Source organism: Pseudophryne corroboree, chromosome 1 (assembly GCF_028390025.1).
Source record: "Pseudophryne corroboree isolate aPseCor3 chromosome 1, aPseCor3.hap2, whole genome shotgun sequence".
Taxonomy (NCBI): Eukaryota; Metazoa; Chordata; class Amphibia; order Anura; family Myobatrachidae; genus Pseudophryne; species Pseudophryne corroboree.
The window spans coordinates 1,162,485,651-1,162,508,442 of NC_086444.1; the positions used below are offsets into that span (position 1 = coordinate 1,162,485,651).

The following is a 22,792-nucleotide window of genomic DNA, read 5'->3' on the forward strand; positions in this document are numbered from 1 at the left end:
CCACTAATGTGATCAGGACTGTACCGCATGAACGTTTTCACCGGACAAGTTATTTTTTATTTTTATTTTTTTCCCCAGTTGATTTATGACAGCACATATGAAAACAATTTTCACTGCATAGTTACGTCTACTTATAGTATTTTCAGTATATGTGGTTAAAAAATAAAAATCTCTTGATACCATGTGAAATATTTCTAGATAGCTTTTCCCCAACTGAAATGAATAACATAGGTGTAGACAGTATGATTTCCATGACAGAAGTGGTGAGGTCCTCCCAGCGTTCATCATTTCTGCTGTCAGGTCGACAAAACAAATAAAGTTTTTTTTGTTTTTTGTTTTTCTCTTGTCATCAGATATCTTTAGTTTATTGGCTTGTATATGCCCTTCTGGGACGTTTTCAAACATCTGTGCTTTTCAGGAATGTTATTACATTATTACATCAGAGTTATTCTAAATAGAATAACATTTTGAAGACCTGGAATGCCAATGGAAATCATTTTACTGTATATGCATGAGGAGAATTAAACCCCATTTCTGGCTCAGGCTGTGGCAACTCATTTACACTCTGTTACTGGTAGCTTTGAGTAAGCTGTTTTATTGATAGTTGGTTCTGGCCTGTTAGGTAGTGATTTTATTCTGTGGGTGTGGTCTCAATGTTGATAAGTCACTGTCACCAGTCACCGGGTCTCGTCCTTCTGAAAATCCTTCCCACCTTCCCTGTTTATTTCCCATTATTGGCTTTTATTTTACCTGGAAAGAATGTCAGTCAGAGGTCACTTTGCCGCAGTACATCTTGAGCTGCTCTCCCCTCCAATACACAGGTTAGCCTGATTACATGCAGCAGCACCATCTGCATGGTGTCACTGAAAGGGGGATTTGGAAACCACTTGGTTTTTTTGTGGTGATGGGCCTCCTGCCCATCACCACAATCATAGGCCAATCATAGGCCAATCATAGGCTGATTGACAGAGTGTTTATCCAGGTGATTATACTGTAGTGTCTTGATGTTCTTTCTTCACCACCATACAGTCTGAATTCTAAATAAAAGCTGACCTTTCACCCTGCAAATGCTTGTGTTTGGTCTCATTATGTGATATTAAAGCTCGTTTGGATTATTATATATTTTTTGGCTTTTAAATCTAAAAATTTTAGCAATTGCATTTTAAACAACACAAGTCGCCGGTACCCTTATCCCCCCATTCTATACTCTTCCTAGCAGTACTGTACCAGTAGTGCACTCTTAAGGGTTGGCAGACACCTTTTAACAAGGCTTCGTGTGTTTTTCTTTTAGCAATTTTATTTTTCATGTTTTACTGAGAACCCACCTCACAAGTGGCGCTGTATCATTTCTTGCTACATATATATATATATTTATATATATATATATATATGCGAAAGACCTCACTCACTCCACTCACTCACTCACTCATCACTAAGGGGAACATGTACTAAGCAGTGATAAAAGTGGAGAAGTGAGCCAGTGGAGAAGTTGTCCATGGCAACCAATCAGCACTGACGTAACATTTCTAATTTGCATACTATACAATTGTATGGAGCAGCTGATTGGTTGCCATGGGAAATTTCTCCACTGACTCACTTCTCCACTTTTATCACTGCTTAGTACATGTCCCCCTAATTCTCTTACTTCCCGATATGTTAGGAATATGAAATGTAACATAGGTATTCTTCAGGTGGGAAATAGGAAAACTATGTAATTAGAAATTTAATAAACCTCCCCTAAGGAGATGACAAGGGGGTTGACATAATGATGTCATTACCGATGCGTGGCTTGCGTTGCATGACATAACGCCCAAATGGACAATCAGATGAAAATTAGGATTGTACCTCCAGCGTGTAAAAAACTGTAACCAGGCGCTAATATATCATTACCATATTTGGATGGTTGTATTGCTGGTAATGAATTTCCTATACAAAAAATGTTACAATATGTGTATAAACCAGCTGCAGGAGAAAACTTGACTTGGGGTAAGTCAAGTCAAAAAGAACCGGCACTTTACAGTCCCCGGTAACACTAGAACAACAAACTAATACCCTCCTGCGCTATAAATGTTATGTTATGGCTCACAGTTCAATGAAAAACAAATAAATAAATTATTATATTATGTATATTTTTTATTATTTAATAATATATATGTAGAATACACTTCAGACCGGCCAAATAAAAAACATTTACAAATATCTTGCCTGACTGTAGGAGGTGGATCTTAGATAAACTTCTGTGCACAGAATAGAATAAAAAATATATAAAAATAAAAATGAAAAATTAATGAAAAATCAGTCCATATATTGGATAAAAAATTACCAGCTAAATTCACACCCATGTAGTAGGTAGCATATTCATATGTTGTTATGTATTGGGTATCCTCAATACGTTACCACTTGGCAAAGAAGACAATAATAATGCGTGGCTTGCGTTGCATGACATAACGCCCAAATGGACAATCAGATGAAAATTAGGATTGTACCTCCAGCGTGTATAATTGAATAAACTACAAACATGGTCCTGTCACTGTTTACTGTATCTGCTACGGATGCTCCTCGGGTAACGCCAACAACCATGGATTAATATTTACTTACATTAAGACATCTCAAATTTACATCTCTATAGCATACCTCCCAACTTTATGTTTTTGCAAAGAGGGACAAAAAGGGGCATGACCTAAGAAAAGGGGGCGTGGCTTAGCGGAGGACCCGCGATCGCGAGCCACACCCCCGTGTTCGTCACTGAGGGGGCATGCCCAGCGCTCTGTGAGCCGCTGGCATGCCCCCTCTCCCTCTGACTCCCCTGAATAGACGCTGTGCGCATGCGCACAGCGTCTATTCAATGCTGCTCTGCTAAGCAGGGCAGCGACAGACAGAGACTCCCAACTGCCCCCCCACCGCGGGACACTGCGGCCCGCGGGTGGGACAGCGGGACAGTCCCCAAAAAACGGGACTGTCCCGCGAAAATCGGGACAGTTGGGAGGTATGCTATAGATTTACCAAATTTTTAACACTCATTTATGATTACAATCAGCCAATAGAGTGTTTAAGGGGAAGCAGTTAGCTTCCCGGCCGCCGGGATCCCAAAGGTCAATATACTGATGCCGGGAACCCGAAGTGGGAGGCAATGCCGGCGTTGAGATACCGATGCCGCACGGAATGCCGTCGTCACATTACCGACAGCTGGCATCCCGATCATCCGGACAGCGGGACACACTGGCGTCCTGCCGCAGTGGGGGGAGGTTAGGTTTAGGCAGAAGAAGGGAGGTTAGGGTTTGGCTTCAGGGTCGGGGAGGCAGTACAGTAACTACATGTGTGCCAGGTGTGCCTGGTACACAGCGCAGTCGCACAGAGGGCGCAATGGCCAGCAGCTTGTAATGGGTTTATCTATCTATCTATCTATCTATCTATCTATCTATCTATCTATCTATCTATCTATCTATCTATCGGTCTGTCTACCTAATGTGTAAAAGAGGTACTCTGTCTGCTGTAATGTGTAAAAAAGGGGGATGCTGTCTGCCGTAATGTGTAAAAAGGGGGACGCTGTCTGCCATAATGTGTAAAAAAGGGGACGCTGTCTGCCGTAATGTGTAAAAAGGGGGACGCTGTCTGTCGTAATGTGTAAAAAAGGGACGCTGTCTGCTGTAATGTGTAAAAAGGGGAACGCTGTCTGCCGTAATGTGTAAAAAAGGGTGCGCTGTCTGCCTTAATGTGTAAAAAGGGGACGCTGTCTGCCGTAATGTGTAAAAAGGGGGATGCTGTCTGCCGTAATGTGTAAAAAGGAAACGCTGTCTGTCGTAATGTGTAAAAAAGGGACGCTGTCTGCGGTAATGTGTAAAAAGGGGGACGCAGTCTGCCGTAATGTGTAAAAAGGGGACGCTGTCTGCCGTAATGTGTATAAAGGGGGACGCAGTCTGCCGTAATGTGTAAAAAGTGGACGCTGTCTGCCGTAATGTGTAAAAAGGGGAAGCTGTCTGCCGTAATGTGTAAAAGAGGGACTGGTTGCCGTAATGTGTAAAAGGGGACGCTGTCTGCCGTAATGTTTAAAAAGGGGATGCTGTCTGCCGTAATGTGTAAAAAGGGGTCTCTCTCCGCCGTAATGTGGGGCTGTACCTGGTGTGGTGGCGCTACTGTGCAGCGTAATTTGAATAATGGAGGCTACTATAATATGTAATGTAAATTGGTATTATTTTGTTGTCACACCCCTTCCCCATGAAGCCACGCCCCTATATTTCTCATACGTCCTAGAGGATGCTGGGGACGACGTCAAGACCATGGGGTATAGACGGGATCCGCAGGAGACAGGGTTTTTTTTGGGAGTGTTCGCAAACTGGCGCCCAGCAGCTATGATATAACAGACCTCAAGAGATATCACCACATCTCAAAAACCACAAAATAGAGATCTGTGTGTATACCAACAGCGCTATAACAAAAAATTTGTAAGAGGATATCACCATTACATCCCTTATTAGAGGTTCCTGAAGTGGAGTCTTCAATGTATATTGTCTGATGTAATTTCTCCAGAATATAACCGCATGTAGGGAAACAAAAAACAAAGAACCAATGTGTAGTAAATTCCTTAAGTGTGTCAGGTGAATCTTAATTGCTTTCTCAGAATCTAGTGGTGGTTCTAAAGCGTACCCCACTCACACTTTAATCAGGTAATTATAAACCCATAAAGGTTTCTTTTCCAATGTCAAGGCTTGTCCACTTGGACTACGCCTGGCAGAATTCTAGAAATGCAACTTGTAGTATATAGATGGAGCGTACCCCAGAACTCACACTCGCGAGATATGTGGTAAGTGCATCAAGGTATCTTTGAAAATTTGTAGTATATAGATGGAGCGTACCCCAAAACTAACACTCGCGAGATGGGTAATAAGCACATCAAGGTATCTTTTAAAATCAGAGGAAAATCTGTGGGTCAACTTATGCGTACCCGAACTCTCAGTTCTCAATGCAGCAGTACTCCCATAAAGGTATCTTTAGGTTCACTTCCCCATACTGTGTTCCTTGTGGTAACAGCTTAACGTCCCCAAAAAGACCTCAAACTCAGTTCTCAATGCAGCAGTACTCCCATGCAGGTATCTTTAAGTTCAATTCCCCGCACTGTGTTCCTTGTAATAGAAGCTTAACGTCCCCAGAAAGAACTCAGTCTCCTCAAAATGGAGACAGTGGTTCTGCACGTGTGTGACATGTCTGTGGCAGGGAACTCTGTGGAGACATGTTAGGGACACAGAGGTGTAATATGACACCAAGAGCCTGACTGGGTGAAAGGTTACATGATAGTGTGAATCATATCAGTAAGACACAGGTTCTCAAACTCGGTCCTCAGGACCCCACACAGTGCATGTTTTGCAGGTCTCCTCACAGAATCGCAAGTTAAATAATTAGCTCCACCTGTGGTCCTTTTCAAATGTGTCAGTGAGTAATTAATACACCTGTGCACTTGCTGGGTTACCTGCAAAACATGCACTGTGTGGGGTCTTGAGGACCGAGTTTGAGAACCACTGCAGTAAGAGGTTGGACTGAATCTCATACAGAAAATGAAAATAATCTGTTGAAAATGTGATTTTTAATAGTTCTGCCTTTCATCCACAGGGACCTTTCTGGGTCACATACAAATTTGCACAAGTAGTACAAACTGATACCGACACGGACTCTGATTCCTGTGTCGACACTAGTGATTCCAGGGGAATAGGTCCTAAGTTAGCAAAAAAGCATTCAAAACATGTGTTAGCTATAAAGGAGGTGTTAGAAGTTACGAAGCCCCCTCTTTTACCACAAGGAGAGGGTTTACTTTAGTAAAGAAGTAATGTAATTTTCCCTCCACCTCAGGTCCGATTTAACCTGAAAAGAAATTTCTGATTCCCAAAAGGATATCAGGCAGCTTACCTTTTTCCAATAAAGGTGGGAGTCACCCCGCATTTTAGACAGGGCCCTGTCATAAAAGAGAAAAGGTGTTTCTCCCTGCGCCTGGAATGGCTTCACTTAAGGAGCCGACAGACCGCAAGTGAGTGAGGTGATCTATTCATGTGGCCAATGGGACACTACTCAGGCCTACCATTGTCTGTGCATGGGTGAGTAGTGCTACTGAAAAGTGGTCAGAAAACTTGTCATTAGACATTGACACAATAGATGGAGATGAGATTCTCCTAATGTTAGGTCATATCAAAGACGCTGCTGCGTACCTACTAGAAACCATGAAATATATTGGTCTCTTGGGATCAAGAACCGCTACCATGGCAGTATCGGCTCGGAGGGCATTGTCAATTCGCCAGTGGAATGCTTATGCAGATTCCAAAAGAAATATGGAGGCTCTCCCGTATAAAGGTGAGGCCTTGTTTGGTGATGGGCTGGATGCGTTAGTCTCGGCGGCTACCGCAGGTAAGTTGACATTCTTGCCTTATGCTCCTACACCGACGAAAAAGACACATCACTCTCACATGCAGTCCTTTCGGCCCAACAAATACAAAAAGGCCAAAGGTTCCCCCTTTTTTTGCAGGTAGGGGAAGGGGAAAAGGAAAGAAATCCGCAGCGTCTCCCGACCACCCCTGCTTCTGCCAAATCTGCAGCATAACGCTGGGGCTCGGGTGGGAGCACGTCGGAAATTTTTCAGCCAAATCTGGATTCAATCTGGCCTGGACAAATACAAATAGTGTCCCATGGGTACAAACTAGAGTTTCAAGACGTCCCCCCATGCCGATTTTTCAAATTGACCATGCCAGCTTCTCTTCCGGGAAGAGAGGCAGTAACAACGGCAATTCAAAAATTATGTCAGGATCAGGTCATTGTCCTGGTACCCTTGGCACAGCAAGGAGAAGGTTTTTATTCAAGCCTCTTCGTAGTTCCGAAGCCGGACGGCTCGGTCAGACCGATTTTAAACCTGAAAAATCTGAATCTCTACCTGAAAAGGTTCAAGTTCAAGATGGAATCCCTGAGGGTAGTGATTTGTAGCCTGGAGGAGGACTTCATGATGTCAGTAGACATAAAGGATGCTTACTTGCATGTTCCCATTTATCAAAAAAAGGGGGTTTGTGGGAGCCGCACCGGTCTAGCAACAATTTTTGTACGAAAAGTAATCTGAGTAATGTCCTCTGAGAAACTGAATTTTATGTTATAGAATTGCTTCAGATTAAGGTAACTGTGCATATAAGATGGTATATCTTCTAAGGTGCACTAAATATAGTTACCATTCAGTGGTGCTCCCAAGAGTCAAAAATATATTGAGAAAAATACCAAATAAGAAATGGAAAAAGAAGTAGACTCTTGTTTGGAAGCACTCTAACTCAGAGGAACTAGGTTGTATACATGTCTTAGGCTGGTAAAATCATGATTTTATTGAATTCCTATTAAAATATAGAATTATCGGAGTTCAAAACTAGTTCTATGTGATTCAAGACTATGTGCAAAAATATCTATGTAAATTTAATGAATAATTAAAAATTGCTATAATATGATGTAAGCCGGACAAACTTTAGAATTCACAAAAAAAGGGTGGGGGGTGGGGGGAGAAAGGGAAGGACACCTACTAGTCTCAATGGTGTCTGTCAGATGAATATATATGAATATAATATATGACCATCATTCATACTGCAAAAATCCCAAATGGAAAAAGTAGTTGCAGGGAATTAAATCATGGGTCATATGAATCCGAGTACCCATCTGTGACTTAGAATTGGGCAGCAAAATTTATTTGCAGTACCAGGATGTTCCAAGGTGGTCTCCCATCCGAGTACTGGTCCGGCCCTCCACTGCTTAGCTTCCAAGATCGGAAGAGATTGGGCATCTCCAGTGGGGTATGTCCGCAATTTCTTAAGCTAGCCCTTTCATGTGTCACTTTGTATTAGAAATGGAATCGTTCATATTTTCAACAAGAAAAATGAAAAAGGGGGACAGACACACATTTGGACGGCAGGCTCAAAAAGTGCAGATTGGATATGACAATTATATGGCAAGAAAGTATCAAAGCCATAAATATCCAATCACAGTGAATTCTTCCTTATTTGTATTGTACTATACACCAGTCAATTGTATATAGATAACAAAATCATTCTTGGTTATGCTGTCTGAATAGGACAGTAATAAGCATAAATTGATCACCAAGAAAGAACAGGGTAATAACTACAAATAATCCTTTATAGTTAGTGGCTTAGTATCTGTGTTTTTCTCACAACCAAAGATCCACCATTGGTATGCAAAATCTCTGAATTAGAATGAGAACAAATATTGCAATATCTAGTTGTTCCAAAGTGGTCCCTCATCCAAGTACCACCCTGTCCACCGCTATATAGCATTAATGCTCAGATGCAATTAAGCACCATTATTGGAATAGGCCGCAAATAAATGCTTGTCACTGATTGGTATGGTCACCTTCAGTCATAGTTTTTGAAAAAAACACCAAACATATATGTTGGAAGGGCAAAATAGTAATTAGATGAGTATACCAACTATATGTACCTATGCAGGATATGCAGTTGGTTACTTATCTCAGCATATAGCATATTATCTTGCAAAAGAGTATATAGTCAGAGCACAACAGATGTAAACTTATATGGCAGAACTATCATAAATCATTCTATAATGAGCAAAGAACACACATTGGTCCAAACCAAACAGACTTGGTAATGTAAGAATGATATTACCACTAACCAGTAATGTAGGAGAGCGCTTATTTGCTGATCACCCTAGGTAAAAAATGTGTGATATAACATGACAGGTGCTAGTGTGATTGAACCAGATACTGTGTTAATTTCATACAATACCAATCTGTAGATTTTGGTATCCCAGGTTTTCTGGTGCAAGCAGTGGGAATGTAAGACGGGATAGGTGCAGCTAATCCCCGCAGCTCCTGCCCAAGATCGAGCTCCAGCGGATGGGGGGAATATTGCTGCGTCCCGCCGCTAGTGGGTTCCAGACACTGGGGTAGAATTTGTGCCAGTGTCCGCCTCTCTTGTACGTTTCGCTGGTAGGCTTGATCACAGGACGTCAAGCCTACCAGCGAAACGTACGTCAGGACCCACATGGTCACGTGGTGCGCACACGTGACCTGGAAGCCGGATCATCACAGCCTGTTACCAGGCAACCACACAAGCCGCGGAAGTTAGCGGCTACTTCCACCCGCCGGAGCTCGATTACGGGCACAAGAGAGGCGGACACTGGCACAAATTCTACCCCAGTGAAGGGGTAGTCAAGGTGATGAAAAAGCTGTGTGAAACAGCGAAACGCGTTGGTGGCACAGCTGGACTCTATCCCTTCACCCACGGAAAGAAAGCCTGGAAGTCTGATATAGGAACATCTGCTCTTGCGAATTGGTAACCTGCACAATTGGACCTGAGCTACTAATTGGACCAAGTGACATCTTGAACCAAGCTACGTAAGGTCATCTAAACAGCAGTTGGTAATATTCCATTCGCTCTATTGTTCCTGGACTGTGGCGGCATTCTTGGGGATGAACTGTTCTATTTTTGAGTACCAGCAAATACTTACTATATTCCAAGCCTTGGGATTTTTTTTATTTTTTGCAGTGCTAATATATGCCCTATTTCAATCATATTTTAATATCTGTTGCAACAGTACCTTTACCTTTTAAATTAAGCTATTAAAATTGTGTTAAATTTATTTCCGGTTTTCCAGCGCTAGTTCTTTGTTTTGTTATGTTCTGGTAGATATCTCACCACTAGTTAAGTAATTCCTTTCCTCGAAATGTCAGTCTCCCTGGGCACAGTTCCTACAACTTAGGTCTGGAGGAGGGGCATAGAGGGAGGAGCCAGTTCACACCCAATGAAAAGTCTTTAGAGTGCCCATGTCTCCTGCGGATCCCGTCTATACCACATGGTCTTGATGTCATCCCCAGAATCCTCTACGGACTAGGAGAAATGGATTTACCGGCAGGTTATCAAAATCCTATTTTTTGGCGCGCACTGCCCCTTTTTTACATAGAGAGGGGGCGCCGATGCCCTATCTTGCACACAGTGCTAAAATGTCTAGTTACGGCACTGCGGGGAGGTTAGGGTTAGGGACTGGGGAGGGTTAGGTACATAAAAGGGGAGGTTAGGGTTAAGCATTAAGTGGGGAGGGTTAGGTTTAGGCAGCAGGGAAGGGAGGGTTAGGGTTAGGCAAAAAGCAGGGAGGGTTAGAGTTAGGCACCACCAGGGAGGGTTAGGTACCCACAAGGGAGGGTTAGGTTTAGGCAGCGGGGAAGGGAGGGTTAGGGTTAGGCACCACCAGGGAGGGTTAGGGTTAGGTACCCACAAGGGAGGGTTAGAGTAGGGGGCAGAGGAGGGTTAGGGGCTTACTGGGAGGCTGTCAGGATTCTGATGGACGGGATGCAGCTGTCTGTATTCTAAAGGGCCCCATACACTAACCCAACATGTCCGTCTGACATGTTGCGGGTGATCACCCCGGCAGCCTCCCAGGGGGCAGGATCCCCCAAGATACATTGTATGCTGTCCTTTTGTGCAGCACATTCAATCTGGAGGATCCGATCCGATGCTCACGGGAACGCGCATCGGATCGGATCGGAACACCTCCAAAATGCCAGATTCCATCCATATATCAGGCTGAATGCCCGAAATCGGATGAAATCAGGCATTATCGTCCCAGTGTATGGGGCCTTCAACCGCCGGTATCCCATCCATCGGCAAATCATACTGATCCCGGTTTAAGAGGTGGGTGTTAAGAGAACATGGAAAGAAGAGCGTGATGAGGTGTGGTATGAAATTTCATAGGCGGGTATCAGAATGGGAGAAGATTGTTATTACTGATACTGAATTTAGTCCAAGGAACACTCAAGTTACTTTCTGTATGACAAGTGGATAGCAGTGATGCCATCCACATAGAGCATATATCTGGAATACCCAGCGGACGGGATGACGGCTGACAGTATTCCACCCGCCAGAATGCCGGCAGTGGGGTGGGTGCTGCGAGTTCCCTTACAGGTTCGCTGCACTTGCCACAATGCGGGCTGCGCTCGCCACAAGATCTATTCCCACTCTATGTGTGTCGTGGACACCCACAAGTGGGAATAGGCCCTGTGAGCCGATATACCGGCTGTTGGCTTGTCGGCTGTCGGAATTTCAGCGTCGGCATCCTGACCACCGGGATCCCAGCAGCCAGCAAATTGATTGTCTTCCCATATATCTAACACAAGTGATATTAATAGAACTCACAGATTATTATTAGTGATGACTACAGATGTAAAATGCACTTATCAATCTAAGACACTGCTCTAAATAAATTATTTTGTGGCTCTCTCAACTGTGTCCTGTGTTAAAACATTGCGCGTGGATCTCTGATGGAATGTCTGGGAGAGTAAAAAATGTTGGGGGTTTCTCCAGGACTCCCGAGAGAGTGAATCTCCTCTCGTGCCACCCACTACCTATGTGTATTGGGGGGTCCGGGGGTTAACTGATGCAACTTACAGCATGGATGGGATAGTGGTTAGCATTACTGCTTCACAGCACTGAGGACATGAGTGTTACAAGCCGATGTGGCTCGTCTCTCCTGCAGGCCCAGGCCATCGCTAGGTGACTGGGATGTACTGTCAGTTCCGCCCAGTGATCCCCAATGGTCGCTAGGCAACTCTGACACTGGGCGGGCGCAGGGTATCCTGAGGCTGCCTCCCCTGTTAGTCAGGATGGTGGGAGACATGCAGCGCAGCAGCTGCACTAAGGGGTTCATTCCAAGTTGATCGCTCGCTAGCAACTTTTTGCAGTGCTGCGATCAGGTTAAATCTTGGCAAAACTGCGCATGCGTATGCACCGCAATGCGCAGGAGCGCCGTACGGGTACAAAGAGGATCGGCTCTGGGCGATGGATTTAACGAAGAATCCATTCGCACAGCCGATTGCAAGGTGATTGACAGAAAGAGGGCGTTTGTGGGTGTCAACTGACCGTTTTCTGGGAGTGTTTGGAAAAATGCAGGTATGTCCAAGTGTTTGCAGGGCGGGTGTTTGATGTCAATTCCGGGACCAAAAAGTCTGAAGTGATCGCAAGGGCTGAGTAAGTCCAGAGCAACTCAGAAACTGCAAAAAAACATTTTAGTGCCATCGGCTGCAAAAGCGTTCACACACTTGCAAAGTGAAAATACACTCCCCCATGGGCGGCGACTATCTGATCACAGCGCAGCAAAAAGTTGCTAGCGAGCGATCAACTCGGAATGACCCCCTAAGTTAGTCATTAAGATGTGCTCTCCCCTCCAGCGCTGCTGATTGGTCCTGGTTTCTTTTAAAAGGCAGTCAGACCAACAAGCCCTGCCGGTCATAGTTTATGCTGTAGTGTAAGCTGCTGGTCTGTGTCCCAGGTTCTGCACCTTCTGTCTATCCTGTGGACAGGGGCGTAAGTTCATCCCACTTGCCCGGAGGCAAGTCGGAGTTTCGTGAACCCCACATAACTGAACAGGGAAAACATAATATGTGTGTGTGTGTGTGTGTGTGTGTGTGTGTGTGTGTGTGTGTGTGTGTGTGTATATATATATAACACCCACAAATTACAGAATTATATAGATCGCACTCTCAGCCAGAGCCCGCAGAGAATTGGCAGGGCTCCAGCTATACTGTTGACAACAACTGGAGGATCACGTTCAGACTCCCAAGTTTCAGCCATCTACAGAATGCAGAATCAGCGATCACCGGTGGGTCCCATCTGACAATCCAGCAGTAGCAGTGGGTACACCATTGCTGCTTCAGAGCAGGCTGAGCAGTACCAGACAAGAGCTGTCCTGTACCCTATTACATGTGTTATGAGGGCTCCTGGGATAGAGCCAATTGACTATGCATCAGTAGCAGCTGCGCCGCAGAGGTCCATCGCACTTGAATAACACTGTGAACCACACAGGTACTGCTGTATATGCAGGTGCTCCTTCAAGAGCCCGGAGGCAGGCGTCTCCATTGCCTCTGGGAGTTACGCCCCTGCCTGTGGATATATAGCAAAATGTATGAAGGAAAAAATTGAAGCGCTGCCTGATTCAGTATATCATTTAAAAAAAACATTTATTACAAACAATACATACATACAGTATATTACAGTACAATAACACACAGCTGGTGATTATCAATAGTACAATTCAAAGTATAAAATTCATATATACAGATGTAGCCACCTTTATCTTGACTGGCTGAGGCGTTTGTCCCGATCGAGCATAAGCAGCGTACCGGGGTGTAGGGAGGCGCACCTTGTCACAGAGAGGCGTACCTTATCGCACGGAGGCAGACAGAGCGTTTGGCGTTACCTTTACGTGTAATACCTGCGATTATCCACCAGATGTCGCTTTTTACAATCACCACTGCGCATGCGTGTGTTCTCCCGTAAAATACAATACTGAAATATATAATAAGGACTACTTTACTAAGGCGTCTCATTACACTGCATACAGTAAATACTTATTACGCTGCATTATTTAATACAGTAAATACTCATTATGCTGCGTTATTTAATACAGTATATACGGTACAGACGCAAATAGTACAGCATACAGTATATGATCCATCTACAGTACTTTATGAATATGTGAGCGTCCAAGTCCCGCAGACAAAACAACATAAAACCAGTAGTGTACACTGTCGCAAATGGACGTGTTAGAAGTTCACTATTACCTCTTGAGATTAGGAATTTTGTACAGTATGTTAGCGTCCTAATCCCGTAGCCATTACAGCATAATCAAAACCAATGGATTTATTAATCTGTCTGCGGCGAAGTGGTGAAGTGTTCCGCTTCCTATACTCAGAGTCCCGAGTTCGATTTCTAAAGTACGAATGCATGTTAGTTTTTTCCAGACACTTTATTATTTTTTTATTCACATAAACCAGGGCAAAGCTGCAGGAGCGGTTCTACTGTTAAGGTTCTATGCACCGTACAGTACACATACAATTCTGTAGCAGGGCAGACTCAATAGAAATGACTACCACCTATGACTCCTTGCCCCACGGAGGCCCTAGGCTACGGAGCAAGTAACAGTCCAGATTTTGCAGGCTATGGGGCAATGCTGAAGGAGCGTCACAATCCCCTAACTAAAATACACTGGGGCGATAGGAATAAGCGAGGTCTATGCACATTACGGAACACCGGACTCAATCGCACAGCACACTGGCAAAATGGCCGCCGCCCCTGAACCCCCACCACGTGGCAGGCAGCGCTCGGATATGGAGTGAGAGATGGCATAAGTTTTGCAGGCTACGGGGCAATGCCGAAGGAGCGTCACAATCCCCTAGCCAAAATACACAGGGGCGATAGGGATAACAAGGTCTATGCATATTACGGTACACCGGACTCGATCGCATAGCAAACTGACAAAACACAAGTTTTACATAAAGCAGGGCAAAGCTGCAGGAGAGTTTCTACTGTCAAGGTTCTATGCACCGTACGGTACACATACAATTCTATAGCAGGGCAGACTGAATTGAAATGGCTACCGCCTGTGACTCCTAGCTACATGGAGGCACTTGGCTTTGGAGCAAGTAACAGCACAAATTTTGCATGCTACGGGGCAATGCTGAAGGAGCGTCAGAATCCCCTAGCTAAAATACACAGGGGCGATAGGGATAAGCGAGGTCTATGCACATAACGATACACCGTAAAGTTCCCCATGGTTTTGATTATGCCTTTTCTTTGAACACAGTATTTTCCGCTGCCTCGCCCTACCCCCATTCCACTTTCCCCTTCCCCCCTGGGAGCCTGCAAAGTACATGCAGTAGACAGGGAGGGAGTTCCGATCAGATTACAAGACATGTGCAACAGTATACTACTGTATGTAGGAAAATCCTCCACCCACTCTGATTTATGTGAAACCTGTGTGCACCCTTCCATTGAATGTATAACAAAGAAAAAAAAATAATAAAGTGAATGTCACGGGAACATATATAAAAAAAAAAAAAAGGTTGGCACTTTGGGACTCAAACCTGGGACTCTCAGCATGGGAGGTGGGAGCCTTCATCGCTAGGTTGGTTTGGAAGGGGAGACAATTAGCTACCGGAGGGTACAAACCCCAAGTTTCTGTGACCCCCACAAGGCTCATAGCAAGCGTCGGAACCCATGGTGGGTCTGAATTAACGGGCCCATTATAGTCTATGGGAAAATGGGTCCACTTTGCGTACTGATATCTCTGGTTCTGGGTGTCCCAGAGACTCGGGACTGGTACCAAACAAAAGAGGAGACTCTTGGCTTTCGGGGCAGATCAACCACTAGTTTATGTGACACTGGAAAGGGAATTGGGAAGCAACCGTGCATCGGGTCCCCTCCAGTTGTCCGCCTAGCTTGCACAGGATGCAGGGTTTCTGGCTAGATAGGAAATACTGTACAGAAATGCTAAGCATGGTAATTTGACATCCAGGAACATAGGGAGGAGTTTTTATCTCTCTCCTTTATACTTAGAAAAATTACACTTGCCACTGTACGTTACAAGCTGTTCGTGCTAATTAGTACACTAGTAGAACATACTATACAGAGATACTAAGTACAGTGATTTGGCATCCACGAATTTAGGGAGGAGCTTTAATCTCTCTCCATTGTAATCTTTCTAAGTATAATGGAGAGAGATAAAAGCTCCTCCCTAAATTCCTGGGTGCCAAATTACCGTCCTTAGTATCTCTGTACTCTATGTTCTACTAGTGTACTAATTAGCACGAACAGCTTGTAACGTACAGTGGCAAGTTTAATCTTTCTATGTATAATATAGAACAATAAAAGCTCCTCTCTAAGTTCCTGGTTGTCAAATCACCGTCCTTAGTATCTCTGTATAGTATTTTTTATGAGGGTACTAATTAGCACGAACAGCTAATTAGTACCCTAATGGAACATACTGTACAGAGATACTAAGTACAGTGATTTGGCATCCAGGAACTTACTGAGGTGCTTTTATCTCTCTCCATTATACATAGAAAGATTAAACTTGCCGCTGTGCGTTACAAGCTGTTCGTGCTAATTAGTACCCTAATAGAACATACTGTACAGAGATACTAAGTATGGTGATTTGGCATCCAGTTAAAAGCTGTTCGTGCTAATTAGTACACTAGTAGAACATACTGTACAGAGATACTAAGGACGGTGATTTGGCATCTAAGAACTTAGGGAGGAGCTTTTATCTCTCCATTATACATAGAAAGATTAAACTTGCCACTGTACATTACAAGCTGTCTGTGCTAATTAGTACACTAGAAGAACATACTGGGGACTCGGACTCATACAGTACTTGCATTTCAAAAGCATGGTATTTTCCACCGCCTCCCGCTAGCCCATCGCCCTTCCCCCCTGGGAGCCTGCACAGGTCATGCAGTAGACAGGGAGGAAGTTATTCACATAAACCAGGGCAAAGCTGCAGGAGCGGTTGTACTGTTAAGGTTCTATGCACCGTACGTTACACATACAATTCTGTAGCAGGGCAGACTCAATTGAAATGGCTACCGCCTGTGACTCCTTGCCCCATGGACACCCTCGGCTATGGAGCAAGTAACAGCACAGATTTTGTAGGTCACAGGGCAATGCTGAAGGAGCGTCAGAATCCCCTAGCTAAAATACACAGGGTCGATAGGGATAAGCGAGGTCTATGCACTTAACGATACCCCAGACCCCATCGCATCACAAAGTGACAAAATGTCCAAGGCACATGAACATCCAACTTGTGTCAGCACTCAGCTATGGAGCGAGTGATGACATAAGTGAATGTCACGGGAACTCGGAAGCTCATACTGTACATGTATTTCAAAAGCACGGTGTTTATGCATTGTACATACTTCCTTTTACACAATTAGTTGCGTCTCCATACACAATCTTGCGTCTGCATACACAAGTGTTTTAACATGTTCGTTTGTGTCTGTATAAACGATTTATCTATATTGAGAACTCTCACCGTCTGACCATTGGTCACCATCTATTAACATTACAGTCGTCACTGACCATTTGCCAGAGCTGTAGATCAATCCGCCGCTATACGATCGGAAGTACTGGATTAGTGGAGCATTAGCCACCCAGTGGTGGAGATGTGTAATGCATGCTGAGTATCTAGAATCGCCTCACCGTGCCTGCCTGTGATTAAACTCAGCAAGCTAAGCTATCGCCTTAGCGTGACTAAACGTCCATCTAGGCGGAGAATCGGTCAAGAGAAAGGTGGCTACATCTGTACTAACGCAGTCACTCAAAGGTTACTTTGCTATCCATGCTGTTAGCAAAGGGTTAGTATTGCAATGCACTTATGTTCTATCCATCCACTGAGCCGCAATTTAGACAACAAATTCCATTGAATTGCGCTTGTTAATGCAGCATATTGTAAGTCATTGTGGAAGCTTGCAATATCTTTATAACCATTAGTGTATTAGTAGTATTATGTCTATATATACCAGGAGGTTCAGTGACCTCCATATTGAAGCGGCAGTCTTGATTCAAGTGACTGCGAGATTTTATTTCGTCAGCGCCCCAGCAAAATAATATATATTGCTTTTTACTTGGGTTTATCCTGTAGATACTTTGCCAGTCTGCTTCTCTGCCTGTCAGAAGTCTAGCCCCGGCCTTCCCTGAACCCTCGTCCTGTTCCACTGTTTATTAACCTCTTCTTTGTCTCCTCAGTATTTACATTATGCTCAGTCTGCAAGATATATACCAACTGCACAGTGCTCATATTCCACCTCACAGTTCCTCCTCTGCCCTTGCTGATATCCTGACCCAATCGTGACCTTAACCTCCGGTGTTCTGGTCTTGTTTGTTACTCTTTCCCATGTACCTTACTCCAGCCTCTTGTCCTGTGGTCTCCAGCCAAGTGTGTAAGCCTCTACTCCTGAAGGTGCAAGTCCCGGTGGCATCCTAAGTACCAGAGTGTGCACATCAAGCACTAAGTGAACAATGGGTAATAGGCAGCTGTAATAGGCAGAATACCCTCTTGCTGGCTCAAGGGGACTTACACAATTGTGCTGGAGTTCCCTAACAATTAGGTAAATTCCCCATGATGGTCCATGTACTGTATGTGAAGTTTGTGTGTTTTTCCTGTGTTTGCATGGGTTTCCTCTGGATGATCCAGTTGCTTCCCACACACCCAAAAACATAATGGTAGGTTAATTGGCTGTTGACAAAAAATGTACTTTAAAGTTCATGTAATTGGGAATATAGATTGCAAGCTCCACTGGGGCACTGTAAAGCGCTGTATTGAAGTGAGTAGTGTGTGGGGACAAGGTAGCTGATTCAGCCCTGATCGGTGCTGTGCGTTTTCACACAGCAGTGATCTGGTCTGAACTGCGCATGCGCCGGCACCGCAGTGCGCCGTTGCATGCCAGACAGCCGACGGCTGTCTTAGCCCTGCGATCGCCTCTACCTGATTGACAGGCAGAGGCGGTCGCTGGGTGGGAGGGAGTGGGCCAGCGGCATTTGGCCGCTATTTAAAGGGCGTGGTCCGGGCAATGCAGGCGTGCCCGGACCATTGGGGTGGGGGCAGGCCGTGACGTCACATGCAGCCGCTGCGACCCAGGCAGCAACGAGTATCTCCCTGCCAGCGCGCAGGAGATGCGCTGGTATGAAGCTACTCGTCAAGTACAAAAGCATCGCTGCTGTGCGATGCTTTTGTACTTGTGCGACGGGGCAGGGACTGACTAGCCCTGTGCTGGGCATCCCCTCGCATGTCAATGTGACTGATCGTAGATGTGCTAAATTTAGCACAGCTACTATCAGGTCTGAATCACCCCCAATAATGGGATGGGAGGAGGAGAATAGAGGCAGTGAAAAATCACAGAGAGAAGATAGTATAAGGAGCAGGATCGCTGAACACCAGGTGTGGTAAAGAAGATCTGCTCTGTTATTAGGCCAGCCCTATATGGTTGACGGGGGTCATTCCGAGTTGATCGCTCGCTAGCAGTTTTTAGCAGCCATGCAAACGCATTGTCGCCGCCCACCGGGGAGTGTATTTTAGCTTTGCAGAAGTGCGAACGCCTGTGCAGCAGAGCGCCTGCAAAAACATTTTGTGCAATACAAGACCAGCCCTGTAGTTACTCTTCGTGTGTGTTGATTCTAACGTTGGAGGGTTGGCTTTTGATGTCACACACCCGCCCAGCGTTTGCCCAGCCACGCCTGCGTTTGCCCTGGCATGCCTGCGTTTACCCTGGCACGCCTGCGTTTTTCCAAACATTCCCAGAAAACGGTCAGTTGACACCCAGAAACGCCCCTTTCCTGTCAATCTTCCTGCGTTGTGCTGTGCAACTAAAAGCTTCGCTAGAACCTGTGCAAAACAGAAATGCCGATTTTTAGCCTGATTGCTGCGCTGCGAACAACGGAAGCTAGCGATCAACTCGGAATGACCCCAGACATACCTTAGGTCAACAGGGTCAAAATGTTGGCAGGTAAAAGGTAAACAGTGGGTCAGGCTGACAGGTTTTATAATCGACACAAAAAAGGTCAACACAAGATTTTTATTTTTTTGGATGTCCGTTTGTATGTTTCACCATATCTAAGCACAATTAGTGAAAATGTGTACCCTCGCGGACTCGATTGGCTCGCCATGCTTCGTGCAAGGTGGCTCGCTCTGCTAACACTGCGCTTATCACAGATTACTAATCCAAAATCGTAGTCCGTGTGGATAGTACATCAAGCAAAAGTTGGAAAAACATGGAAAGCCCCCAAAAACTTGTGTCGACCAATTGTGTGACAGCCATTGTCATGTTGCCCTTTTGACACTGTCAATTTTTTGACCTTGTTGACGTATACTTTGGAACAGAAAGAAAAAGATACACACACTCCACTGCTAGGAGGAATACCACATTCAACTCTGTGCTGTGACAATTCATACAACAAATTACACCAACAAAAAAGAAAGAACAATTACAAGATAAAACTTAACGTAAGTTTGAAGGGGATTTAGATGTAAGCCAAAAGGGTGTGGTTCGTTTTATCGACAGTGTCTAGGTCGACAATGTTTAGGTCGACCACTATAGGTCGACAGTCACTAGGTCGACATGGATGGAAGGTCGACAGGGTTTCTAGGTCGACAGGTCTAAAGGTCGACATGAGGATTTTTATTTATTTTTTGTGTCGTTTTCTTCGTAAAGTGACCGGGATCCCAAATTAGTGAACCGCGTCCCCTCGCATGGCTCGCTTTGCTCGCCATGCTTCGGGCATGGTGCCTTCGCTCCGCTACCGCTTCGCTCGGCACACTTTACCGTTCCAATCGTAGTCCACGTGGATCGTTAAGTATGAAAAAATCCCAAAAAAAAAAAAACATGTGAAAAACTCATGTCGACCTTTAGACCTGTCGACCTAGCACATGTCGACCTTCCATCCATGTCGACCTAGTGACTGTCGACCTATAGTGGTCGACCTAAACATTGTCGACCTAGACACAGATCTTCAGACCGGATCCCAGCCAAAAGGCTACCTCCAAAGCATAGAATTCCACAATGTTATATGTAAAAAACAGAACAACACATAATAGTGTAGACTGTCATAACAAGAATAATGTTTTATTCATGAGATCCACTTACAAACAGAGGATTGATATCAGTGTGATGGATATCCCACAGTGGCAATACGGCATATAGCAGATGTATCAGTCTAGAGCAGCGGTGGCCAACCTGTGGCTCTTAAGCCGCATGTGGCTCTTTCTTTATTCAAATGTGGCTCCCAACACTCTAAATCATGTGACCACAACAGATACAGAAACCGCTGCACTCCAGCCAGACACGCAGCAGCACTACAGGGACTGAAAACTGAAGGAGCCAGATACTAGAGGTGAGACACCCACAAGCAAACAGAGGACACATTAGGGACTGCTGCAATGGCATGAGTTGATGGGGGGGCTGTAGTGATACATGAGGGTGGGCTAGAGTGACCCATGGCAGAGCTGGCTGGAGTGACACAGAAGGGTCCTGGCAGGAGTGACGCGGGAGGGTGCTGGAAGTAGTGACACATGGGAGAGCTGGCTGGAGTGACATAGGAGGGTGGTAGCAGGAGTCACACATGGGGGAGCTGGCTGGAGTGACAGGAGGGTGCTGGAAGTAGTGACACATGAGGGAGCTGGCTGGAGTGACACAGGAGAGGTTCCTGGCAGGAGTGACGCAGGAGGGTGCTGGAAGTAGTGACACATGGAGATATGGCTGGAGTGACATAGGAGGGTGGTAGCAGCTGGGTCTCGGCAGTAGTGACACATGGGAGACCTGGCTGGAGTGACACAGCAGGGTCTCGGCAGTAGTGACACATGGGAGACCTGGCTGGAGTGACACAGCAGGGTCTCGGCAGTAGTGACACATGGGAGACCTGGCTGGAATGACACAGCAGGGTCTCGGCAGTAGTGACACATGGGAGACCTGGCTGGAGTGACACAGCAGGGTCTCGGCAGTAGTGACACATGGGAGACCTGGCTGGAGTGACACAGCAGGGTCTCGGCAGTAGTGACACATGGGAGACCTGGCTGGAATGACACAGCAGGGTCTCGGCAGTAGTGACACATGGGAGACCTGGCTGGAGTGACACAGCAGGGTCTCGGCAGTAGTGACACATGGGGGAGCTGGCTGGAGTGACACAGCAGGGTCTCGGCAGTAGTGACACATGGGGGAGCTGGCTGGAGTGACACAGCAGGGTCTCGGCAGTAGTGACACATGGGGGAGCTGGCTGGAGTGACACAGCAGGGTCTTGGCAGTAGTGACACATGGGAGACCTGGCTGGAGTGACACAGCAGGGTCTCGGCAGTAGTGACACATGGGGGAGCTGGCTGGAGTGACACATGGGGGAGCTGAAGTTTATTATGTGAATCTGGCTTTTTTAATTATTTTTTGTGAAAGTGGCTTTTTCAAAATGGATCTGGCTTTAAAAAAATTATTTTATGTCGTTCTGGCTTTAATGTATTTTATACCAGGGGTGTGGTCTAGCAGGCACAAGGCCACATCCCATGTTTGCATGTGTGCCATCGGCTCCTTGACGTACCTAACAAGGTTTTTTGGCTCTTTGTCACTGACTGGTTGGCCACCCCTGCTCTAGAGAATAACGGTCAGACTTTCATTTCGACTCCACGATAATGTGATGGATACCATAAAAAAAGAAATGCAAATAGTGCAAATATGTAAAAACAAACAAACAATGGTTTAATACAGATATGCACTTACAAACAAGTGATAAAAACACAGCATGATAGGTCCCTCAGAGGCAAACAGCATAGGCAGCTCCTGATGTCCAAGATGTTCCAAGGAATCCACCATAACACACTTCCGGATTGTGTGTAAGGTACAGCAGCACACCCACAAATTCAGCCAGACAGGGAAACTGTTCAGAGACACGCTAGACGCGTTTCAGGCTCAATGTCCTTCCTCAGTAACGTGTCTAACACTAACAAAACTGTCCTTATATCCCCCCAATGTAAGCGGTGTTTCCATTTACCGCTGATCAGCGCCGTGTCAAGGCGAGTGTTTTTGTGTATCCGTTAACCCTGGACCAATCACAGGTGTAGGTGCTGGTGTATGATGAAAGCAGGGAGGACGAAGAAAGTTCCGTTTCATATATTTATTAAAGGCAACAATTCCAGTAAGGAGTTAAATGACAATTATTAGTCACCATATATATACTGACGTATTGCAATTAATGGTATAATGATAAGCAGGAACAGTCTTAAAGATGCATTGAAGAAATGTTCATACAACTGAGTTTAAACAGGCTTGTGAAGAATTGCCCAAATGAAGCAATGACTGGTGCCAAGCTGGAGTGTTCACTAGGTATTGTAGACATAAATGAATAACTGTAGAGACTTGTACTGAAGCTTAAAGGTTAACCTGGAAGGCTGTGAAGAATTGTCCTTGATTGCAGCAACAATGAAAATACAACACTGAATAGAA

General features: G+C 45.2%; 1 pseudogene; it reads right to left on the reverse strand.

Moving 5' to 3' along the window:
* Positions 1-7,696: 7,696 nt before the first annotated feature.
* On the reverse strand, positions 7,697-7,816 carry LOC134935770 (5S ribosomal RNA; annotated as a pseudogene).
* Positions 7,817-22,792: the final 14,976 nt, after the last annotated feature.